At 34.9% G+C, this 17,367-nt stretch overlaps 1 protein-coding gene across 12 annotated transcripts in view; it reads right to left on the bottom strand.

Annotated features, from left to right (window-relative positions):
- Positions 1–17,367, bottom strand: part of LOC115447677 (brain tumor protein) — a 520,294-nt gene that overhangs the window by 34,242 nt on the left and 468,685 nt on the right. The window contains exon 4 of one of the 12 annotated variants that reach the window (XR_003939029.2): positions 7,177–10,746. The exons of the other annotated variants lie outside the window; for them this stretch is intronic. The gene's annotated coding sequence lies outside the window, so the exon portion shown is untranslated. Of the gene's footprint in view, positions 1–7,176; positions 10,747–17,367 lie in introns of those variants that run through there. 12 annotated transcript variants of the gene reach the window in all.

The raw sequence follows: 17,367 nt of genomic DNA on the forward strand, positions 1-17,367 counted from the left end.
CGTTGAATGTCATAAAACTTTATGGAGATAGGAAATACAAGGAAACGAATGTATGTTCAATATCTCCTACAAGTTTCATAAGTCTTAAACCGAAACGAGTCATTGACAGCAATAGCAAAGGAAACCCAACTTTAATAAAATAAGATTAAAGTTCACGTACACATTTAAGTGGCTCTCCAAACCACTAACAAAGCTACACAACAAAAAAGGAATCCCGGACAATATGTCGAAATTCCCGGAACAGCAGGACTGTTTGCCGAATTCCTTTCCCGAAGTTTTATAGCGTGAACCAATAAAATCGTATAAAAGACTAACCCAAAACTCGGACAAAGCCACTCGCAGAATTGGCTTCCTCGGCTCAAAGCTGACACGATTGTGTCGCGTTGCTTTTAATAAACATTACAGGATCGATGCCTGCCTTTTTTCATATAGGATCATGTAACCTAAGCTTCGAATTTAGTATGACATCTGAGAATAAATGAGAACTAACTGATCACAAATCTAGAGGAATCGTGATTGTCAATGTACAAGTCTTGGAAGAATAGCTATAGACGCCCGACAATGACACTGTTCGATACGCAATCAAAACGCTCACAATTCTATATGAGTTTTCAAAAGAAAACACGTCTAAAGAGTACAATTTATTAACAAAACATCGATATTAATACGAGAGAGTACACTAAAACGCGATCGCACAAAAGCCGTTGTAAATCAAGGGAACACCGCTTGTAAAACCAAAGCCCGGTGTACGATACATTAACTGATTAAATTGCAACAACGGCTCACGCTGACGGGTTATGTAAATTGTCACACGAAAAAGAGTCCGATTGGTATCTACACAGTCCCTGGGGGTACGTACGCAACTTTCCCGCTAATTTCGACTCGCTTGATTAAAGCCACGCAACAAATTGACTGTTTGCGCGCGAATACAAAAAGTCCATTTGAATTTGGAATGGTTTTTGTGTTCGAATGAGGAAGTTGGGATTCTGATTTTAAATTTCTTTGATATTTTCATTTCCATTATCGGTATCCGCCATCTTTGATATTTATCTTTTACCCCAACGTATTTGGAACAAAGACGTTACATAATAATTCAATATTCAAATTGCATGCTTTGTGAAACGTAATGTTATACTAATTATTAATAATCGATATAATAAACTGTGACTTTAACGAACACAGAATCAGCGATAAGATTTCGCGGTCCATATCAAAGTAAACATTGATTTATTACAGCTTCTATTATACCTAGAATTATGAATAAAGAAATAATCCATTTCCTACTAACAATTTCAAACGGATTGACCATTTGCGTGACGTACAAATTGTCGCGTTCACAAAAATCTATTACAATGAAAATATAACTCGACTACGATCAATCATCGTCGATCATCTATCAAAGCATTCAACAAGTAAAAACAAAATTCCCGCCCATCCCTACAACAATGGAGCGTGGTTCATGGTAACCGACTGCTTTGTATCACCCTTTGTTCGTTGGCGCTTAGAAGTTCAAATAGGCTGATAGTGTATCAAGCAACAATTTCATACGTTTTATTAATTCGATATCAAACAGTAATAGGACAGGTAAATTAATATAAGAATGGACGGAGTTGTCGAGATTGTATATGTTTTTTTAAATACGTTCCAAATGTAGCGATAACCATAAATGTTTTCATACAAAAAAAAAAACACGTTTCGTTCAGAAATAAATGTATTGAACTATGCTCAAATTTTCAAAATAACTTGAAACGAACGCATCTATAGAATTAGTAATTTGACCGCTAAATGCCAAAATGACTCAATTGGCAACATTACAATCCATAATTTCCAACCCTACTGTCCCAGAGCACCCAAGAGCAAGGTGCGTGACCCTCCATAAAATGATATTGTAAGCGTGCCCGGACAGATGCCGCGCGCAGCTGTCGTATACGCTTTCGTGCACCGGTCTTTTATTATTAACAGATTTTAGTTGCCATGTAAGGTCTATAATCCCTTGATTTGACATCTGTATGCGTGATGCATCTAGGGATCCTACAATGTTAACAAATGCTGTGTTATGTTACATAATGCCCTTTGCTAGGAGTGAATATGTATTTTAAAGCAGATAGTGTTCTTATTATATACAGATTGGTGTTGATTTGTGATTTGGCTATTTTTAAAGCGTTGAAGGTATTGGTAGCTTAATACTCAGTATGTACAATTGGTTACTCTAAAGGATCGAAAATCACATATAAAAAAATGTTAGTTGTATTTTTTTTTGGCGAATTGACGGCCCTCTTTAATTGAACAATGTATCGTGTTTTTGTATATTAGTGAGAAAATTATAATGAAATATCCGAAAAGAGTTTTATTTAATTATCTAACATTCGAGTAAACATAAGAAATTATAAACAGCCGTATTTTGTTGACGTTTCGTAAAAAACCATTCACAGAAAAATGTTACTGGCAGTTTAAAAAAAAACAAATGTACACAAAATAAACTTCATACAGCCAACGTTAATATCCCTCAGTGGACGTGTCATGACGTGACAATTTTATTGATTGTAATATGGCCAATTCGTATGACCCGGTTTACTTGACGTCCATAAAATTATACTTTAAGTGCATGATGTCGCTAAGTGCTTACTTTAATGGAAATAAGATTGATATTTGAACGTGAGCATGCCCTTTATGTACGAAGAAGCACCATTAGTTACTTTACCTAGATTATATTTTAGTGTGTAGTTTGTATATAAACAAACATTATGCAGTTAGCAGTATGAAATGGCCGGCTTGGTAGATGGCATCACTATCTTAGAAAATCGGCGTGAAGGTGCCGATTAGCTGTGTCGTTTGCGCTTAACACTGTCCGAGGGCGGATAATGAATTTGTCCCTCATTATTTAATCTTCAACACGCTTAAACTACCTCTAGCGCTGTGTTATAAGCGATGGTCACCACCTCCTGTCCTCTGCTAACCTAAAGTCATCTTTACTGGTGTTAGGTCATATGTGAGAGTCCGCCTGGGTTACGCAATGTCTACTTCTGCCGCCAAGCAGCAGTGTGTAGTCACTGTTTTGTGGTTTGAAGAACATTGTAGCCTAGCCAGTGTAACTATTGGACATGATAAGACTTAACATCTGTCTCAGGATGGCGAGCGCAGTGGAATAACAAACAATACTTTGTAATTCAAGGTGGGGCATGGTGTTTACACTGTGTATAGGCGGTCGTGTCGCTTTGGCGAGCGCAGTGGAATACATTCATGGTGTTGGATGGTGCTTCTACTCTTTAGAGGTGGTTGTATCGCTTACCACAAGCGAACGTAGCTCGTCTCGTCATTCAAAACAATAAAAAAAAAAAAATACTTCAAAACTCATAAACAGCGTTCTCCACACAACAAGTTTACGCACTCAGACTTACGTTAGTATAATATATATCGTAATACATTTACGGGGGAAAGTCATTTTTCAAACTCCCACTACCGAGCGCAGTTAATTCAAGAGAGAGATGGGGATATGAGTGCGAAAGAGATAGTACACTCGATGCTTTTGTTTTGTAATGTGATTGTGGAGATGAGTGATATTGGAGATGTTACAGAGAATAGTAGTTAACTAGCCGTAATGGATAAGTGGAACTGACTTGAACTTAATTTTAAAAAGAGTACAGTCGCTTTTTCATATAGCAAGTGACTTATCTTAAGTAATACATTCGTTTCCAATGTTTAACCATTTCTATAAAAACCGTGTGCAACCATACGAAATTACTATACTCTTGAATGCATTACGATATAATGTAAATATTAATCAAATACATCTGATTGCTTTACGATAATAATTAAAATTTTAAAATTATTCAACGTATTACTATATTTAAAACATGTTGACTTCGCAAGACTATCTTTATTTTAAATCTTCCATTACTAAAACGTATAACAGATGTCGCTAGTAGTTATTATTTCATACATTATTAACAATACGATAGGGTTCAGTTTAGTAGAAAAACAGGCGCAAATGATTATGAAACTTAAGCCGTGCGGTTGCCAGGGTGCAGTGTCCTCGTATCGATTGTCATTACCGCTTGTTTACACGCCACGACAACGACACGACTACGTGACGTCACATCCACGACTAATTGACTCATAATGTATTTGTTTGCATCGTTTATTTTTAGTTTGAAATCGTGTTTGGAAAGTACTGTGGTGTTTTAAGTTTGATTATAAGGTGGACATCTTGAGATTTTTCTATTGAAAAATAAGTTGTTAGATTTTGCGACAGTCTCGCTTCTTGTCACGAAATGAGATGGATTTTAGTTTGGTGAAAACTACAAAAAGGTAACGTAGTTTTATGATGTTTCGTAGAGTAAAAAAAAAACGATTATGTGCTCATAATTCGTATTTGAATGTAGTTGACTACGATTGTTAATGTACGACCTGTAGAGCCTTCTCATGTACAGATTGTCATACTCAAGGTATAAATAAACACTTGATATAAACGGTATTATGTAAGAGGGACTTACAGCCAATCCACATTTATTGAATAGTCAATGTGGATGTTATCACTTGCCCAGAGGTCGGTGTAACTGGCCATATAGATTATGCAAGCAACGCATTGTGAAAAGCCTAGTTTACCCACGGATATAATCTTATATGCAATGTAATGGGTGAAGAGCAAACTTTTACTAGCTGACGTTTTCGAGACGGTTATAAAATCCTGGGTAATCACAGGACGTATATATACGTGCTGAGAATGCGCAGTAAAAGTGATGCAGTCAGGAGCTATGTATTTTTACGTCCGCATTGAGGTCGATATAGCACGAATGAAAAACACGCGTCGTCAACTGTTTTAAAGTATTCTATACCAGCTTTAGTCCGTGGCTCCGCACGCGTAAGAATGCGTGCTTTATATTTTCCCGGGAAAAACGCCTATAGCAAAAACGAGTAAAGTATCTTCCTATCAGTAAAAAAAATTTCAAAATCGGTTCAGTAATTCCAGAGACCACCCCCTACAAAGTTAGACACTTTATCTCTTTATAATATTAGTATAGAGCTCTAAAAGCGTAATCGACAAAGGCCATAATAAAGAGGAAGGCTAAAATGACAATAATTTCGGGATAGCTTAATATTGTTTCCCATGTTCACAACCGTAACAGATCCGCACGGGCGAATTCATTTGTGAGTCCGCAACGGCGAAATTGAGTTAAAGTTTTTGTGTCACTGTATTATTCATGAATCGTGGTGGAGAGCGGATTCGCTTTTATAACTGAATGGCCCAATTTTGTTAAAAATTTCCATAATGTATCCTAATGTTATGAAACATCGCTTTGGTTTTTTCATTTATCATTCTTGTAAATGCGGATTGTAAGCGTTGGGACGCAGCGGTATCGTCATTTGATGCGACTGAATCACTTTTCACTGACAGAACCGGAGCTTTGATGGACGTGTTATCGCGTCCAAACGACGTGCTATGACGTTGGTATAACGCATATATTTTCCCTAACATGGCATGGATGAGTCGGGAGACTGAGGCCTTATCCTTCCTAAAAATTTGACAATATTCAAAAACAAAACATTTACTGCAAAAACAATTTCAAAATTAAATTCGTAATGCTTAAAAATTTATCTAACGCACGGGGCGCGTGTAAAAAAACAATAAATTAAACAAACACAAGGGAAGCTGTCTTGAGGTTTTACCCCCGCATATCCCTGATGCATAATTATAACGCGGGGTGTTATGAAATATGCTCACGTTTTTCGGGGTTAGGGGCTGATTTAGAATCGCTTTTTCCATATATATACCCTAATTTAGCACATTGTATTAAAGATCTATATGCGATAATATATATCACTTTATTTGGTTAAGTTAGATTAAATTCATATTTTATTGTTATAGTATAAAAATGATATAAGGAAAATATTGGATCCTAACTGTATAAAATATTTTCTGTTTTATTTGGATAGCTCACAGCTATCAATAGGAAATATATGATGAAATCTATACAATAGATTCACTAATAACGAACCACCGGAGATAGTTTTTAAGGTTCATTTTTTCATAGTCTTGACATCTTAAAAATAAATTAACAAAAGTTAACTATAAGTACATACTTAAACTTAGGTTATATAAAATAACAGAAAAGGCATGCCATTATAATTAAACGCCAAGTATTTTGCAAAGAGATTTAAAGTAAATACATTTGGCCAATTAAAACAAGTGTTTAATTATATTAGAATTATATTAGAAAAGCTAGATTCATTTTATTTCACAATTCTCGTAATCACGGCTACAAAATAATAAAAAGAAATTGTATTTCATAGAAGTAATTGTTTTCTTTGATGTGCAATTTCATCACATAATGGTACAAATTACAATGCATTCTGCCAATGAATTGTTCCATTTATATTAAAACGTAGACTGGCTTGATGGCGCAAATTAAATGGTTTAATATCGTTCAATGTCAGCCATTTTAAATCTCGCGCCATGACTTTTGTCGAGCATTTTGACGGCCAATTAGTGTTCCAAATTTGAAAATGTTTGCGTGGAATGAATGGTGGAATGTTTTAATTGCAACGAACGAATGATCGAGTGAATGAAACGAGCGAATGACTAAACAACTTCTAACGATGCTTTGTTATACAAGATGTAATTTGCCACGGTGACTATTTTCTGTTTAGTCACCCATCAACTGCTGCGCGGAGTGTACGTTTTGTTGCAGTTATTTTTCTGTTATTGTCGTCTTTATTGGTTTTTCTCTTTTTTGTTCGCAACTCAGTTTTTAATTGACTTTGTTCCGTCGACTTTATTATTATTTCCAGTAAGAAAAAAACATATTTATTATATACCTTCTGCAAAATGACTCCACAACGCTAGTAAGCATTACCAAGTCAAATTTTATGTGTTAAATTACATACTCTAGCACCGCGTCGGGCGCCAATAGATTTGGAAACACTCTGTAATAAAGCCTACTATCAGCGAACACTCATACAGGCGTACTAAAAGCTATTTACAAAGGCGAATTACAATTCTTACAACCTGCGTTCAAACGCATAGGATATCTTTATTACTCTAACCCTCGAGGCCGCTTCTTGTTCTCTTCACACGTACGCCGAAGGGCACCCGTGTGAAAGAGATAAAAAATCAAATTGGCACCCTTCGCTATCGCTCCCCTAGATATGTCTGACACGTGACCGTTTTAAGGGATGATTTTAGTGAAGGGAACGAACGAGGGTGGATTTACGTATGTATGTGTGTTATTAAATATTTTTATTTTATACACTGTTTTGCACGCGGGTATGTTCGTGTATATTTTTCAAGGGCATGTTATAGGTCAGGATTATTATGTAAAAATAATGTTTTTTCTTTCATATATGTATGATTTTTATTCGTAAACTTAAATTATCAGATTTTGCAAAACAATCAAAAATGCTTGAAACTATTAAACAAGTGTAATGTTTACAGTCCTACACTACAAAGCTCAAATTCCAATAACACAGACTTCTTCACAGAAATATATACCACCTATTTAGACAACCAAATTCATCTTTACAATATCATTAAAATAACCTAAATCTATACATAGACTATATACCATTGAATTCGTCCCTAATTTTTCATCTGTGCAGAAGGTAAATCGTGTTTAATCAGTCGCTAGTCACGTGCCGGCAGAGGTCTGAGGACCGACGAGGGTGGTTTACTATTGTGTAGTCCATTTATGTGCTGCTGTTAGTGAAATTGGTAAAGTTGGGACGTTTGATTGCTGAGGTTCGTTTGTAAATGTTTTGAAGAATCTTCAAGTTGGTTTTATCTTATTCATTGAAGACTTTTTCAATCATTATCAGGATTAGGCTTTTGTTATTTATTTATTTACTAATGATTGTATTATAATTTAACAAAAAAACATGCCAATTACAAATCATAATGTAACAAAGCAATTATAGGTAAATAGAGCATGCATCAAATAATATTTTACAAGCTAATAGTTATGTTAGGCTTTAAGGACTGACTGTCTAGTTTCATGACATTGCTTGAAGTAAAATTTGTGACTGCCTCGGTGGCGTAGTTGTATTGCATGTCCGGTACAATAGCGCTCTGAGGTCCTGGGTTCGAATCCCGGGTCGGGCAAAGTGATATTTGGGTTTTTCTACTCAGTATCAGCCCGGAGTCTGGAATTTGTGCCCGATATGGCGATAGGCTCGTCCCCTATCACATCATGGGACGGAACATACTTGGCGAAAAGTGGGTGCCCTAGTTGCGCCTCTGCATACCCCTTCGGGGATAAATGCGTGATTTTATGTATGTATGTATGTATGTAAAATTTTTGGCTCCAAATGTAGTTAGAAAACAGTGTGTTGCTTTCATTATCAAAACGATTTAGTTGGGCTGACTGTCTAACATTCGTGCCTGCCTGATGTCAAGTTTTCGGGTGGCTCCAAATGATATTAGGAAACAGTGTGTTGTCCGATCTGAGAATCGAACTAAGACTACAACCACAGTTCTACAGCCTCTCATATGTTATCGCTTGACTAATGTCAAGAACCCTCTCAATTAAGTAATGGAGCCATAAGTAAATGGGGAATAAAACATGCTTTTTTTTAAAAACTCTATTCGTTCAGACTTCACATAATTTGTTCAAATACGGATACAAAACATTGGCCACGCAAAGTCGTAGGTTCAATTACTGTGCGATGAAAGTTTTCAGGAATGAGTGGCGTAATTATGCCTTTCAGTTTGGGTCAATTGTAATGTCAAAGTAGAAATGAAGAAAATTAGTTTGTTCACCTTTATAACTTTCATTATGATGTATTTTTATTTTAAGGGCAGTGTTATTATTTTTCGTAAATCTTTAAGTGATAGAGTCCTAAACCGCCATAAAAAGTTAAGATAAGAAAATTTACTCAAAATAACATAAAAATCAACGCACGAAAAAACAAACATCACGTCTTTACCCTGATAGGCACGCACTTTTAGCTGTGTTCGTTTCGTCCCATGTTGTGATAGGAGGTAACTCTATCAACATTTCGGGCGCCAATTCCAAACTCCGGACTGACACTGAGCAGAAAAACCTTATATCACTGTCCGACCAGGGATTTGAACCCACGACCTTATAACAGTGTCGTATCGTATATAGTATTTAGAAGTTCAATGAAACCAACATCATCAATAAATTCAACATATATAAATCATAACAAATCTGCAATATTAAACATATCTAACAATAGTATTGTTCCAACTAATATAACTCGGATATGAGTCATGGTGGGACTTCGCCATGTGCAGTTCCTCCACCCCTGTCTCTCTTTCTACACCCCTCGGACCAAACGGAGGGTGACTAAGGTCAACGTAGTCATGAGAGGGATTGCACGCTACTGATTTTGATAACATCGACCTTACATAATACAAATAGAGTTTAAAATAATTAATTAATAATTTAGCGGATTGTCGGTCGAATATTCCTATGACGGAACAAATTATTTTAAAATTAAACTCCAAAAAATTTTCAACTCCGTATCAATTGAATAAGGTCTTAATTTTATTATCTGTATTTTTTCAGATGCGAACCTTGTCCATCGCTTTAAACTACGCTGAATGAGGGCAAAGCCTTTGAAAATACTTGTCCAAGAAACATTAAGGAGATTATAGGTGTTTCTCGTTTTGCCACCTTGAAAGGTTCAGATTTTTCAGCTGTAATCTTCTTAGCGGTGAATAAACCACATTTGAAAGGAACTGGTTGAACATTCCGCTTGGCCTGTTCTGTTTGGATATTAATTTTCTGCTTGCTTGAATCTAGCATCGTATCTTAGAGCATGAGAGTACTTTTTTGTTTGGAGAGTTGGTGCCGTATTTTGATTAATAAATTTATTAGTGCTAACATAGTATTTATCAGCATCAATCAAATAAAGAATACATTATCTTCTAACAAGTAATCCAGTTTTTTGCTTATTTTCATAAACAGCAAACATCTACCCGCATTTAAAACGCAAAAATCGAACAAAATGTAGACATGAAGTTTAAATTAGAAAAGGAACTTTATATCTCCCAAGAGCCGTTGAAAACAATAACGAAAGAATGCCCGCCAACTCGCAAAAGAATTTACTTAATTTCCAAAATTTAATTAACAGATAATTGAAAGTCGGATAAACACCTAAAGTTGTGAACATCTGCAAATACTTTGGACGGAAAAAAATATAATAAGCCGACAAAAAATCCAAAAGTTACTCTTCAATTATTTCGAATTTTCTCAACTTTGCTAATACGAATGTGGGGCCTGGGATTCTGTAGGAATAAAAGCTTCGCAATAAGCTTAAAATTAGAAGTAACATATGGAATATTAAATTAACTATTTTCATATGGTAAATAAAATTGAGTCCTATAGTTATCAAAATAAACCTAGTTTTCGGGTTTTGTCGCGAATTTTGTTCAGTCTTCGAAACGTCACGAGAAAATTATAATAGAAAAAACCAAGATAAAATTCGAAAAATAACATGAACTATGTCTAACATTTTAAGTATCAGAGATACTTTCTAGATCCGTTGATTTTATATAAAAAAATAATAATAAACAAGGACTTTGTGGAAGCCGTCAAAATGGTCCGGTTTGTAAGTAATTTCTAACGTTCCAGTTGTAATAGCGCACTCCTGACGAGGTTTTGTTTCTTAACATCTCTCATTACTACAAATTAGCATAACCTCAGTTTATATTAAATTTCTTAGAAAATTTATGTTTACATACGTTTTTCATTTTTCAAATTAGGTCTCAGCTGTGCTGCTACTTACCTGTGAAAAGAAAAAATATTTAATAGAACATACTTAATATTATTAGTAAACAAAAAATATTAGGTAACTGCAAAAGTAAAAGGGTGAAATTTTCCGAAAGCGAACACAATACAACTTATAGGTACTACTAATATGCATAAATGAAGCCTGCAAATCGTTCTAATGATAATTCGATTTAACATCAACTACAAAAGGAAAGGGAAGGGAGACAGCGGCGATAGCCTAGGTGGGTGTGGAACGAACTGCCGTGATAAATGTCCGCAGGTTCTTAACCTATGGGCACTAAAGTTTCTTCTAAAATTATGTGTGTATTCATTGTGAATTATCGCTTGCTTTGACGGCGAAGGAAAACATCGTGAGGAAACCTGCATACCTGAGAAGTTCTCGGTAGGCATTTTGAGGGTGTGTGAAGTCTACCAATCTCCCCACTGGGCCAGCGTGGTGGACTAAGGCCTAATCCCTCTCAATAGTGGAGGAAGCTCATGCCCAGCAATGGGATAGTATACAATACAGGGCTGTTATTATTATTACATATTATTACAAACTGAAAGCCGGCAGGAATCGTGTTATATGGACCCTTCGCCACCGATTAGCACTGACAAAGAATCCAAGTCACCATCCCATCTAAGAGGCTTACGTGTGTAGACGCAATACTTTAACAACTTTTCCTTACGTATTTCTTGCAATTCATTGTCTAATACATTAATATATGTGAACTCTTTAGATGCGGACTGGCTGGTTTTCAGTATGAAGAGTAAATTACAATAAGACAATGGTATTTAAGGACAGAAGAAACGATGATTGAAGGTTAATAATTAGGACAGATAAACGTGTCAATTTTTTTTTCGGCGCGAAAGTTTATGTTCTATTCCTGATAGTAAGCACAATGTCGATCAGATAAAGTATAATTTTGAATGACTGAAATATTTATTACTAAGTATTGTTCATGGCTTTACTCGCAGGACACGATTAAATAGTATTAAAGTCCCATAACACATTTTTATAAAAAGTAGCCAGTGTTAAATAACTCTACCTAACTGTTTTTTTTTTCAAATCCATTAAAATACTTCTACGTTTATTTCTAACAGACGGTTAGAAGTCATCACAAACTGCTATAACAAGATCGAACATCTAATTATTTCAAACAATCTCATTATTCAAACAAACATAATTTATGTCCTCACAAGTGCTAAGGCAAGATGAGGTTTCGAGTTTCGACTGTCGTGAATCGATTGAAGCCTGTTCCGAAGCTCAAAGCGAACGCCCCCTTTAAGCTCACGGCAATACTATTCGTATTCACTTTTCCATTTTACCTTTTCTTTTAACTGCAAAAGAAACGCCGCCTGGCCGCCAGCCAGAGGCGGTTGCCGAACGCTTTTATACCAATTTCCATGGAATTGACTGGCTCTGTTTTGTACTGTTAGACTTGTAAGCGATATAGTCATTTGTTTAATAGCTTGTGTATTGAATTGTTACGTTGGACGTGTTTTTTCTTTAGATATGTCGTATTCTAATAAAAAACTAATAAACATATTCTGCAGTTGGGAAAGGTGAAATTTTCCAAAAGAGAACCGACACAACATAGATACTAATATGCATAAATGCGGTTTGTAAATAATTTGATGATAATTACATTCTACATAAAGGAAAGCCGACAGGAATCGGGTTGTATAGATCCTTCACCGCTGTTATTCTGCAATCTGTTATGTCGGACTTTGGAAGTAAAGAAGCAGCGGTAGTTAAAATAATTATAAAGAACGGAATTATTTGTGGGGATAAATCATTATTTTAAAGTACATATAAAAGCTTTTTATAATATGAATCGTAACTTTGAGCATTTCAAAAGCACCGGCTACTCGTAAGTCGTAATAAATTAAAGCTACCAACTACGACTGCTGACGCTACGAACGCTACGCTGCTACGATTCGTAGAGTTAAAGCTACGAAATAATTTTTAAAGCAACAATGACGAAGAAAATGCTTAGATTTTCGGGTTAAAATTGAGCAACATCGTTTAATCATTGCTTATAATTTTATAGCTCAATTTAAAATAAATGATTTTATACAAAGTGCTGTATTAGACGGGATATTCCTTTGTATATTTTTAAAATTTAAAAACACTGAAACAGATTTCGATGAAATTTTCCATCTCACTTACGTGTAAATAAAGTATTATGGACTTTTCATTATAAACGCCTTCTGCTAATGAGAATTCCGCGGGATATAATTAATTTTTCCACAAATAACTTGTGAGTTCGGATCGTTTTATTAATTTTATTTTTATCTTGTCCCGAGATAAAATGAATAAGCGAATGAAACTGGGATATTCCTCGCAAGATTTTTATTTGTAGCCATTTGAAAAGACGGTGAAGTAATAAAAATTTTATATACGTATATGCTTGATTAAAACAGCCTTTTTTATTTTCTTCTAGTGAAGGGTCGGAAATGTGAAGGTCTACTTCAACATCAATATAGTCAAAATTTTATAAAAAAAGACTTGAAGGAAATTCTCTAAAATCTTTATATCAAAATTGAAATAGTATCTCGAGTTATACTTGTTGAAAATATCATAAGTGCTATTTCAGGCCACGTTTTTGCTAAACATAATCGTTAAGAGAGCAAACCCCCGTATACTTATTTGAGCCAATATTGGGTCACACTGGCAAACAATCGTAACGCCAATACCCAATCGAAGAAGAAAAAGGTGTTCGGGGGTGTAAGGGCTCGGCGTAAGAATTACGAGCACTGGAACAGGCCAACGATACACGATAAATAGACGTGTGATTGGGGAGTTGGGAAATTACAAAACCAACGGCGAATTATACTGGTGGTAAAGAAACAGCGGTAGTTAAAATAATATAGGTAGGTATCTCATATGTGAGAATCCGCCTAGGTAGGTAATATCGTAATGTCTATTTCTGCCGCCAAGCAGCAGTGTAGTCACTGTTGCATTCCTGTTTGAAGGACATTGTAGCCAGTGTAACTACTGGACATAATGGGACTTAACACCTCGTCTCAGGAGAGCGAGCGCAGTGGAATACCAAACAATACTTTGTAAGGCATCAGGTATCAGGCGAAAGGCGAGCTCGTCTCGTCATCCTAAACAAAAAAAAAAACTTCGAAGGACCCTTTATCATTTTCGTTATTTTAACGTTCTCAGTACAAGAATTATGTTCCATATTTTACCATAATATGGCAAGGTTTTATTTTCCTCGTCAGGCTACACATATTTGACAACAATGATGCATATGTTTAATAAGTAAATCGCGCGTGCGGGGCGTGACAAACGAATTGACATGACAAAACGAGAACTCCTTGAGGAAGGTTTATGGAAAATTTGATTTCCTTATATTCTTTTCCTGGAAGCTGTTTTGTTAAGCTATATGGTGCGTGAAAGTGGAGAGTTAAGTAAATATGTCTCTTGTATTTTTTTATTGTCGAATATGCTTGAATAGTCACTGTCTCATATAGTACTTGACTAAAAGTGACGAATAAAATTATTATTTATGAAATAAAAGCAAATTTTCAATGTTTTTTATGAGCATAATAGGAATGCTTTATAGAACAGTTCTTTAACAAGCTAAAATCATAATAAACCTCGTAGTTTTGATAGAAAAAAAAGTTCGCGAAAATATTCCATGGAAAACGTAACAGAAAAGCTAGTAAACAAAGCGACTAGACCGGACGTGACGTCACACCTGTTACGGACCTACATGCAATATTTTATCAGTGTAGATTTAAAAAAAAAATTAATATGTTAGGTGGCTGTTTTTTAAATTTTAACGAAGTTTCAACCAAATATTTTATTTACAGACACTATTTTCAGTCAAAAAAGGTTTCTATATTTTTAAAACAAAAAAAAAGTTTTGGTTATTTATAAATCAACTATCAGGACAGACTATTAACGATTTTAAATTAGTATTAAGTAAACTGTCGATATCTAGTTACAAAACAGACACTAATAAAACTTGTACAGCATAAGATTTCTTCAAATATTCCCTTAACACTGCAATAGAAAGCCTGAAAAATTCAAATATCAAATCTCAAGTATCCAAAAACGTAATAAAACTGCCAAAGCTCCTGAAAAGGGTCCTAACAAATTATAAATAGGAACTAGTACAAAATGAATGCAATTTCATAAGGACCCAATTTACACCTGTGCCGGGACACTTACAAATGAGGGATAAAACATTTAGACCCTATCTGGAAAGGCCCTTAGATCTTTACGATTCAGTACGTGACAGACTGGATTTTGAAACTGTTGAGTTTCAAGCAATAGTTCCTAACCTGTTCAATATTGTTACCCATGTGATATGTGGCAAAGTATTTTTACCCTGTCTTCGAAATTATCAAAACAATATAAGCAAATACAAACATTTTTATTAATCATAAATTGCACATAATTAAGTTAGAATTGTATTGCTTATTAGTCTTATAGACTAGATTGTAATTTACTGCTAAGAACTTGGTTCTTAGAAAAAGGAAAAAGAAAAAGTAAATTGCACAAGAGCCTAACACTTTTACCGTCAGCTGTTACTTTTTTACGATACTCTAATTAGGTTTTTGGTAACTCCCGAAACATAGCTGATTTACCTCTGCGGCGGAAAGTATCCCCAGGTTAGGAAGCCAGGGTTAAACGAATAGTTTTTGTAGATATTGTTTTGCATAAGTGAGACGAAAATTTTCTTCGAATTTGGAAGCAGAATCTTACTTTTGCAGTACACTAGGTGTTACAGCTAGTCGAAAAAAATATTGTCGGTAAACCACGATTTGGTTATTGTAAATGAATTTTGTCAAGTAATTTTAATGTATGAGAATTGCTACGTTATTTGTCAATGGCAGCATAAACCTGGCGCATTCCTTCTAAAAAGAAAGCAAAAGCGTTACGATCCATCCAAAATTAGACAGCTATTTACATCCCACTTGATAGACAAGTTTTCCATGTTAGTATTAATTTTACACCCAAACAAAGCAGGTGTATTATCAATTTAAACTTACAGATTAGCCAACCTGTGTTATGGTTTAAATATGATTCATAACGTTAGTAAGGCAAGATCTCCAAAAAGGTAACTCTAAAACGTACGAAACATAACTTAAAATAAAATGAACAATGCAAAAAACACGCATTTAAAATTCTTTATAGCAAAAAAGGCACACGACAATATAAAACTGACAAAAACCCGGAAACCGATTAAGTCTAACGAATTGTCATATTAATGGCTTATACGTGTCATAAGTCCATGCATGAATCATGAGTAGGAACGCCACAGTTTGTTGAAAAAGTCGGACAGAAATGTAAAAAAAATAAATTAAAATAAATGAAATATTTTTATAGTTCTAATAATATTAATATTTTGTAATAATTGAAACATAATTTAGAAAAATTTAAAATATATATTTTGTAATGATATTTTTATTAATTAACAAATAATAATGTTTTATCTAATTAAATCAATACAATTCGCCACCAAGTATCTATAGGTACTCGTTATCTACCTGAATGGTTGACACAAATCCAGGGAAACCCTGCGCCATGGCAACCGTGTGGTGAGTCATGCAGGCGCGGCGGACTTGTTGCTAACCAAGTTGCTGAACACACGCCCCTAATTGCGATGTGTTTAGGTAAATATGTGCTCGGGGTTCGATTTCAGTTTGTGTTTTAAGTTGGTTTTTACGATAAAGTAGGTTTAGTGAAAACTAGATAGGAGAAATAAATTGTTACATATTTAATATTGAAATAAATAAGCCATTTTGTGCAATTTAAATATAATTGACTGCTAAAACATTTCTGCATGCCTACAAAAGTGAAACAATCTCATTAAAATAACAAACAAATTTAATTAAACAAAAAATTTAAAGTAAAACAATCGGATCAATAAAGCTTAAGCGAGCGAATCTGTTAAAACAACGGCGCGCGGTAAGTGCCGCCCGATCCGCATTATTGGGGCCGTGTTCCGCGATATTCGCAATGCGGATGCGAAGTGCGGATGCGGAGTGCGGACGGCGTGATGTATTGTTGCTAAGTGATTGGTAGCTTAAATTTGAAAATGGAATATGTTTAATGTTTATATTATAAAGTGGTGACGTGATTGGTTGATAGTGATAAATGGAACTACACATTCTAATTTTAAAATCCTTTTACTAATACGAAGCTGCAACTTCTGAGTGTTATGGGCACCTTTTTATGTAAATCGAAATGAAACATGAATCAATATTAATAGTAATACAAATGTTTAAGGGAATACCAAATCAGTTGCAATCTCAATCTCAATCTCTTTCGAGCACAAAATCAGTAAATTAAATTTTTCCCATACTACAGCCTCAATACTCATGAAATTAAAACCAGCTTCTGAAGCGTTGGCAATGGCGCAGAAAACGGCCCAACTTCACAATATATCGGAACTAAAAGAGACACGAATCAACAGGCACGCCACCTGACCCCCCGCGGGTCTAACCCACAAAAGATGAGTTAAGGGTTTTTAGTGTGACTCATTAATGGTAATGTAATAGAATGAAATGTTTATTTGTCACGTTTTTAAATTTGGAATCTGTAATGCTGCTTTATTTGGCTGGTCCTTGATGGAAAGGAAATTAAGTTTAAAAGTTATTAAAAGTATTTTTT

Source organism: Manduca sexta, chromosome 7, assembly GCF_014839805.1.
Source record: "Manduca sexta isolate Smith_Timp_Sample1 chromosome 7, JHU_Msex_v1.0, whole genome shotgun sequence".
NCBI lineage: Eukaryota > Metazoa > Arthropoda > Insecta > Lepidoptera > Sphingidae > Manduca > Manduca sexta.